The 9,591-nt window shown below is 38.3% G+C and overlaps 1 pseudogene; it reads right to left on the reverse strand.

Moving 5' to 3' along the window:
• Window positions 1-733: 733 nt before the first annotated feature.
• Window positions 734-2,049, reverse strand: LOC147425133 (uncharacterized; annotated as a pseudogene).
• Window positions 2,050-9,591: the final 7,542 nt, after the last annotated feature.

Consider the following 9,591-nt stretch of genomic DNA (forward strand, 5'->3'; position numbering starts at 1 on the left):
TTTAACAAAAATCATGTACACAGAAATAGAGCTCTTTATTGACTTGTTGAAAGCTTGTGTATGTACAATGGGCATAGTGTTACCCATTTCCTTAGCATATATATACATATCTTTTTCCCTGAACTTAAGGAGATTCTCCTTTCAGGGAATTTAACATTGGCAGCCATGCGATCAAACCACGGTGCCCCTAGGATTACATCGAGTGCTTTTGTTTTGCGAGCTTTTCATTTCGATCTTTTTCATGAAATGTAAACTATTTTGAGCTTTTTGCTTTATTTAAAGCATTTTTCCATTTTGTTTCAACATCTTTTACATTCTTGCAATTCACTTAGAAATATTCAACAGAACAACATCACCTCACATTGATATTGAATAGAACAATATAGAACAATATCGCCTCAAACTTACTCTCTTTAAATATGCTAGGCTAGAGAGAGAGAGAGAGAGAGAGAGAGAGAGAGAGAGAGAGAGAGAGAGAGAGAGAGAGAGAGAGAGAGAGAGAGAGAGAGAGAGAGAGTTCAAAGAAATCCCTATTCAAAACAAAGCTTAACAAGTTGTCTGCATTAGTGTTTGATATGGATGTTAGAAAGAGTAGATAGTTCATAAAAGCATTGCAATCAAGATCACTTCAAGAACATGCACAATAAAACCCTATATGTCCAATGTCAATATTCTTGAAACAAAAAATAGAGAGTGTGTTCAATAATTGTTTCAAAAAACTATGGATGTGATACTAAACTCTCTTTTCCACATATGGACCACAAACCACCGTTTTGAGACACTCCTCATAGACTATGTCATCCCCCTCCAAGCACAAACAATATCGATAAACCTCACCACATGCTTTTGCCAAGACCTCCACATCCTGAAAACACATCTAGTACATAATCTGAGTCATCCGCGAAGGTTGCAAGGAGCCATCTACACATGCAAATTTGAAATATGTAAGTCATTTTTCAACTATAAATTAAAGCTCAATTTACATTAAAATGATTATCTTCTCACCTGTAGAAGTCGGGTGACCTCTTTGCTCCACCTCTAATGGGTATATCAAGAACAATGGTGCGTTCTTGATGCTCCTCCATTAAAAAGCTTCGTGATGCAGGAAACATGAGAGGAGAGACTTTCTCCCCTGCCTCCCTATTGTATGTGGGTATAGCAACATCCGATCGACAAAAAACTCCCACCTTGAGATCAATTACCTACATATAAGCATACATTGTACACACTTGAATCAAAATTAAGTTAATAATGCAATCTTTCACAACAACATGGTATTTTGATTCACCTCCTCTAGGGTATCTGGGTGTCTATATCCCCCATTACACATGAGAGTCCATGTGCGATGAAGTCGTAACCCAGCCTTTATAGCATGGGTAATAATCTCTCCAATATGTTGTGCAAGACATAGAGTCACGAAAAAGCCTTCATCTGCCAAGAAAGGTTCTGCTACATCCATCACACCTTGCACAAGAGAAGGCAAAAATATATTCCATTGTGGAATCTTTTTGCTTAATCCACCTTTGAAAAGATGTTTAGAATGAGTTTTTCAAGTAATATGGATTAAAAAAAAAAGCATAAACAAAAACTTTGAGTAACCTGCTCGAAGTGGGCCTAAACCATCCACCAACAAAGAAGTAGGAAAATCCGCAAAGATAAGACGAAACACCTCACGACAAGGTGCTCCACAATGGTGATACAAGCCAAGACTTTGAGTGCACAAATTTTTTTTAATGCTACACACAAAACGTTTGTTGCTTAGTACACCATCCACCTTGAACATTCTATTGATGTTGATAACACAAGCCACAAAACCTTTCTTTTACCTTTGAATGGCAAAATCATCAACATTAGCCATATCAACTAGAAGAGCATCTACCACAGTCAAAAATTGAAAGCCTACAATTTTTAATTAAAAAATTATATTAATTATCTTAATTACAAGTAATATAGAATTGTTTTGCACTATCAAAAAAATAAATATTTAGCAAGTAGAAACTTACCGGTATTCCATGAGGTTGGTCGCCTTGATGAAGTTGGTCGCTCCATGACTGATTCAACCACTATTGAAACGCTTTTTTCACTGCTTTCTTTAGGCATGTCAATCTTTAGCCCTCCTAATGGATAGGTTGTTTTGTTGTGGTCACCCATGTTTGACCCACTTGCATGATTTTGGTGCTCTCTTTGAAGAGGTAGTGAGTGATTTCTTTCTTGTGATCTTTGTGAGCCCCCATCCATGGTCAAGTCATGATTGTGATCCATGTCTTCTAAGTGCTCTAAAGAAGCAGATTGGTTTTTATCTTTGTCTTTATTATCTTCCAAAAACTCTACCACAAGAAAATTTAAATGATATAAAATGAAAATTAATTTAGCATTTACAAACTCAAGTCATTTATAAACAACTAGAACAAACTTTCTTATGCATTTTTTCATGCACGAGAGAGAGAGAGAGAGAGAGAGAGAGAGAGAGAGAGAGAGAGAGAGAGAGAGAGAGAGAGAGAGAGAGAGAGAGATCAAATGCTAACGAGTTCAAAGCTGGTGGACTTGAATGATAATAGAAAAATTGAATATCATAATAGAAGAATATAATAATAATATTATGAGAATAAAGAAACTGAATTGAGAATTAACTTGATGTAAAAAGAAAAAGTGTTATAATTACTTGCATGTAAGTCTAGTTCTTGCTTTGGGATCACCCCCAAAGGGTAGTCTCTGCACTCCCACATAGAAATATCCTTCTCTACCATAGAACCGGGATACATGGTATTTTCATCCTCTAGCTTTGACCAATATTCAGTAACCATAGGCATAGTAGCAAGTGTACCATTTAAAACACATTCACACATCCATCTACACCATAACAACATTTAATCTCTTGAGCAAAATAATTTCAATAAGAGCCAAAGACTTTGTTGGTTCATGTAATTTCACCTGTATAAAATCCTTTTACAAGACTCTTGTAGCTCAGGCATTTTGGAAGAGTCCCCGGCACTTTTAATATCTCCTAAAAGTTGAGGAAAAGCTTGCAAACCATGATTTCTTAATTGCACCTATGGTAGTCATTCAAATTATAAAACAATGCAATAAAATCCACATTTATTAAGAAAAAGTGACCAGTTTAGAAAACAACCTTGAAAAAAGCTTCAAATCCATCTAGCAATTTGAACTCTTCAACCTCCAACCTTCTTATTATCAACAAAGCTTCATCATGCATGTGAGCCCAATAAACTTCTTTTTTAATGCAAGCCCTAAAGTGCTTCACATCACCAAAGTGGGAAAAGATTGGATCTTTGGCCTTTGTAAGACTCATCATCTCCAATATATATTTTTTCCTTCATTATAGACCAAAAATATATCAAAAACTTAAACACCATCTTATATAAGTATATTCATATACCATTCATGTATAAATTTTTTGCTCAAGTAGAAATTTAACTCTCTTTTAATGTCACTATTTTCATTAGAATTGAAAAACATAAACAAACAACTAGTAAAAAAGTATTGGAAAGTGTGATACCTTTCAGAAGGTAGTTTTGAGGAGCACAAAGCATTTAACTTGTCTCGTGTGATTTTTACCATGGATGGATCATCCCACTTCACATCAAAGAGCAACTCAAAAAATTCCTCTCCATGAACTGGGTTGGCAATTGTCAAATATAACCTCTATCCTTCAATCGAGCTTCTTCTTGTTTAGTTGCCTCTTCAATCGAGCTTCTTCTTGTTTAGTTGCCTTCTGCAATCGCCTTTCAAACTCCACCTTATCTAATCCAAGAGCTTTCAATTTTGCAGTTTCCTTTGAAATAAATGCATTAAAATCATCCTACGTAACCACAACTACATTCATTGAATGAATCGTAAACAATCTTGAAAAATATATATAGTTAATACTCAATTCAACAATTCACCTTCCAAACTAGTTGAGAAATCAACACACAAGGAGAATTATACCAAGGAGGAACTCCTTGATATAATCTACTCTCAACTGCCATCTCTATCTCAGCCCACTTTCTGTCCTCTTGAGTGAGACGTGCAAGAATGCTCTCTTTATTGGTGATACCAAATTTTTGGAACATGTATATCTCATGCCCAAGATTTGGTTTCACTGTTGATCGTGAAATTCTACAATAAATATATAAACAAATGAAAAATAATAGTTTAAAGAGAGATTAATTTAAAAATACAAAAAGAACCACAAATTTACAACTTACACATTAGTGGTGTCAAGAGCAAGCAATAGTTCGGCCTCTTTTTTTTTTTTACTTCAAAAAATTGTCATCTCACACTCACATGATATTCCTCATTATCATGCCATACTTGACAAAAGAACACCAAATTAGCCAAAAAAGAAGGTACAACTAAATCTAGCAAACAATTAGTGCGTCGATGTTAATTCTTACCTTCTTTTATGCGTCGCATCCATGTTTTCAGCCGATGGTTTCCATCCCATACCAAAAACAGACGCCCTCGAAGCTCTTGCCTCTCCTTATTGAGCTGATTATCAAATGAAACACTCTTAGCTTGCCAAATAGGATCCCAACTACCTTCCACAAGAGGAGTGACAGGCATGTAAAAGCCGAAGGAATCTTTCACTGACACCAAAAAAGATCCCATTGTATCCAAGTAAGCAACATTGTCAAAACTAGGAATCAACCAAGATGCAGAATCTGTAGCCACTCGTATAGCTTCATGAGCAACCAAACGACATAAAGGTATAAGTGGAGGGTTGCTTCTTCGTTTTAAGTAAAATTGACTTAACACATCCTTCATAATCCCCAACGGGATTTTTTTTCCCAAGTGTCGAGAATGTTGGGCCACATCATCCTCACCTATCCCATCAGACTCTGTTAAATCTTCATCTTCAACATCGTCACCTGTTTCAACCTCCACTGTCGGCTCTCGAGACTCATCTCCTTTTACATCATCCCCACTCTCCAAATGGTTATACCCTTCCTCCACGACAGCTTCATCATCAACAAAGATGCATTTTCTCCGTCTCTTTCCCCCTCGTTTGAAATGAGGACTACGAGTAGCAACTGCATGAGAAGATGCCTCTTGATCGATTGGATGCCTTCTCTTGGAAGGACTAGATCTCAAGGTCATGCATGGAGAATCAAACGTTCTCTTGATTGACTTGCTGCCTCGTCTTTTGGGAGCCATAAATGTCTACATCAATAAAGATTTGAAAAAGCATTATACATCATCATTCAAACAATGGCTACAATCTGCAGCACTTGTTAATGCCGCTACATTTCATGCCAAACAATTTGTCCGCTGCAGTGCTAAAAAAAAACCTAAGTTTAGTGTAATCCCACCTACAAATTTTGAAATTTACCTCTAAAGTTTTATATCTGAAGGTGAGAAAACCTACAAAATGTTGAAAAAATTAGTGTAATCTGATGTAAAAACCTTCAAATTTTGTCAATTTACCTCTATTGTTTCTAGTTTGCCAATTTTTTGAAAAAAAATTACACTGTTTTCAGCAATCAAGGGTGTTTTTTGCTCTAATGACCTTGACCTCTTTGTCAAAGTTACTCACAAGGATGCTAACTATCAGCCTTTGGTCTATGTTTATGGCACTTAGAAGAGCAAATAAAATTGGGCTATTTTATCTCTTCAACATAGCAGTAGACTTTCATTGCATAGACATGTCTACCAATATGCCCTTAACAGAGAAAGAAAACAAAGAGCTGGAGCAAACAAACACCACCTTGGTCGAGGATCTTCAATGCAGAGACACCCACCAACTCGACAAGATGAGTGAGAAAAGAGATAGATACAGACGATAAAGAGATAGATACTCACAGCACACAGTTGGCCTTGGACTAGAAGGAGAAGCTATATTAGTCGGCCAATCTGCAGCTCTCATGCTCAGAAGCAAGAGGTGACCATCGAGGTGCTAAAACAAAGAATAGCGGACAAAAACCAACAGCTAGAAGCTTTCATGGATAACCCATGCTGATACCCTCAACAGAGGCCCAAAAAATAATAGCCTACAAACTGCAGATTGAGAATCTACAAGATAAGCTAGAGATGGCTCAAACAGCAGCTGGAAGAGGCTCTCCACAAGGCAAAGGAGGAGACTAGTTTGCAAGGCATAAAGGGTCCCCCACTAGCATGGAAGGACAGATTCATCATAGAAAACAAGCAGGCAAGCACGGCGAAGTCTTTGTCGAGACTTTGACAGCAAGAGTTGAATCACAAAAATCCATGATAAATAGATGGAAATGGCCACCTACAAGGGCTCAATGTTGGCATTAGTACAAGATGAGCAAGGGCCTCCATTGCCCAATAAGGACCGATGGTCTTTCTTGATAGTAAGCCTACCTGAAATACAAGTAGCCGCTCAAACCCTACGCAACAATGTCCAACATTGCTTTCAGTTCGTTGAAAACTTTCTGTATAGAGGTAACATCCCTACTGACAATGTACAAATATTGCTCACTTGTTGGAAGGCTAGACTTACCTGAGAAATGATTTGCCTTGTTCTCGTCAATACTCTGTTTGCCCAATTGTTTGAAGGTGAAAATGGGAAGACTTTGAAAGTTTGCAGGTCTGTTCGTTGTCAGAGGTCCGCCTGGTCCGCCTATCAAATGCTGTAAAAAGCTGCGCCTCTGTCAAATGCTGTCAAACGCTGAACTTGAGCCTCTGTCAAATGCTGTCAAACGATGAACTTGCGCCTCGGTCAAATTCTGTCAAATGCTGAAATTGCGCCTCTATCAAATGCTGTCAAATACTGCGCCTCTATCAAATGCTGTCAAATACTGCGCCTCTGTCAAATGCTGAACTTGCGCCTCCTGTAAAAGCCATGCCCGCTTAATTTGACTGCATAAAAATTTAAGAAGCAAACAAATGAAGCTCCTCAACCGTCAGCGCGCGTGATTACGGCTGGGGAGCTCGCGCATGAGGAACATAGAACTATTTTAATTTCCCCCTCCTCCTCCCCCGCACCCATGCTCCCACAGCTCGGTAACCGTCAGCGCGCACGCTGACGGTTACCGAGCTGTGGGAGCATGGGTGCGGGGGAGGAGGAGGGGATTGTACCTTGCTTCAAGGCTTCACGCAGGAGCTCCAAGCAAAGCAGGAGTCCACCGAGCAGGAGCTCCAAGCAAGAGTCCACCGAGCAGGAGTCCACTGAGCAAAAGCTCCAAGCAAAGCAGGGTAACCAAAAGTTGCCTTACGTTAAAACTTACTTCAATTATGCGGGCTAGAAAAATACATTACACCTAAGCAGTGTTTTCACACTACTAGCCAGTGTTTTTGCAAAATTAAACTATTTTCCATGTTTTTAAGCGAAATTTTCTCCTTCTTGCACTCCCTTGAACCGGAAATTTCACACTACTAGCCAGTGTTTTTGCAAAATTAAACTATTTTCCATGTTTTTAAGCGAAATTTTCTCCTTCTTGCACTCCCCTGAACCGGAAATTTCACACTTCTAGCCAGTGTTTTTGCAAAATTAAACTATTTTCCATGTTTTCAAGCGAAATTTTCTCCTTCTTGCACTCCCCTCAACCGGCTACTTTGATTTTGCAACCGGCTCAAGGCTAAGCTAAGGCACACTTTTCCCGAAAACTGCATCTAATCAGTGAAAATAAAGGCAAACTTGATATTCTCCCGGTTTTCAGGTCAAAATTTGAAGCTTTTGTTGGTGATCACACTAAAATATTGTGTAAATTTTTCGATGATTAATGACATTTTAAAATCTAATTTCGGTGTTCAAAATCCAAGGGGGATTTTTACAATTTCATACGCTTAAAATACACTGTCTTTCACCTACCGAGCTGACGGTTACCGAGCCAAATATTATCGAAAATTGTGGTTTCTTTATACACCACTCATAAGGAGGTGAGCTTTGTAACCACCCTTGACAATCTCGACTGTGGGTTTTTTCTTCCCACTTGCATAAAAACTTACTTAAAAACCATTTGTCCATGTCCGTCTCCATATATTGACCTCCTTACTAACCGCTTATTTCTCTCTATCTTCTCCACCTTGTTAGCATGGATGAAAGAGCATCCATCATCACCTGGACAATAGGTGATCAAGAACTTGAACGAGAGGTTCAACTTAGAGATGGAAAGCTCCTCCTTAGTGCATATTTCTTGCAAAGTCTACTACCACCTTACAAAAAATTTCAAACATTGAATGCACTAATACAATGTGGATCTGAAGTCGCCCTTGTTGAAACACCATCTCACTTTGATATGGAGGGCCATCAGCATTTCATTCTTGATGCCTCTTTATCAAAAAGATATGCTATGGTGCATACAGAGAAGGAAACCAATGATGTGGAAGACTCAGAGGATACAAACTTACTGAATGCAAGTTCTTTCTATGCTGAAGCTATCAAGATACCAACAAAAGGAGACTTGCACACAAATTTGCAAAAACAGCAGGAGAATTATATTGTCCTCGATAGCAGCAGCGGTGATGAGAAACTGTCAAAAAAGGAAAAAAGTGTGGTGGGCTGGATATTATCCTTTTCAACATCTCACCGATTGAAAGACCTAATGAAACAATCTCATGGGCCTGTGAAAGTCGAAGAACTACCTAGAGAATACAACGGGAATCTTGTGTTTGAACTTCCATCAACTTTTGGCAAATGTAAGTCAATGAGTGGCATGGAGCAGAAATTTGATGGACATACATGGATGCGCCCCCAAACAACCAACATGTCCATTGGGTGTCCAGTTCGAATGAGTTATTGTTTGGGCTCCTTGGAATGTCATAGAAATGTTTGTCAGTACTATTTAAACAATAAAGAATTCAATAATGCATATTTTCATGGATATTTAGATAAACCAATAGGAAAAGGTTACCTTGCTCAGGAAGACAGGACAAAGATTACATGTCATTATTGCGGCAAGTTTGTCACTTGTCAAGCTATATGTCCATGCATAATTTACTACGTTTTTCCAGGGGATTGCAACATGTCAAGATTGGTAGTGCATGTAGGCCACCATGAGCATGATGTGCAGAAAGGTACATCTCGTGCTGCCATAGAAAAAATCCGAGGATTAGTCCAAACAGTGTTGAAGATTGATAGGTCTAGTGGTCCTCGAAAAATTCAAATGCTTGTGGCTCGTCAAGTTCTGATGGATTCACTCATTCTTGACAAGGGACATTCTATGGGAGATGCAGAACTTCAAAACTTTCTAGAAGAGATGATGCCACTTGTGCAAAACCAAAGGTAAGGATACATTATTTTTGTTAATATTTATTAGTATAGCACTTAAAATTCTATTTTCTAATTCATAACATATTAAAGCGTATCATTGCTTCATAAAAACAACAAGGGTCAGTGGTAGTGGGAGATGGATTTGACAATATTCTCTTACTGAAGAAAAACCGTTTGTTCCCATTTTTTCATGGGAGTCGTTTTCCTGGGCAAGGAGGACTTCATGATAAATGTTTTGTTTTTAAGAGGTCCACCAAAGGTCCTGGTTCAGGAGTTGATTTAATAAGACGCATGGATCGTTCTGGTCAAGGAGACCTGCATAATGCTTGGGTCCATTTTGACTATATGCATCGTGTTGAAGGATGGTCAACCATGTCATGCTCAGTTTATGACCCAAGGGGATAAATTTCTAGATG

Source organism: Adiantum capillus-veneris, chromosome 25 (assembly GCF_014529385.1).
Source record: "Adiantum capillus-veneris isolate H3 chromosome 25, ASM1452938v2, whole genome shotgun sequence".
Lineage (NCBI taxonomy): Eukaryota > Viridiplantae > Streptophyta > Polypodiopsida > Polypodiales > Pteridaceae > Adiantum > Adiantum capillus-veneris.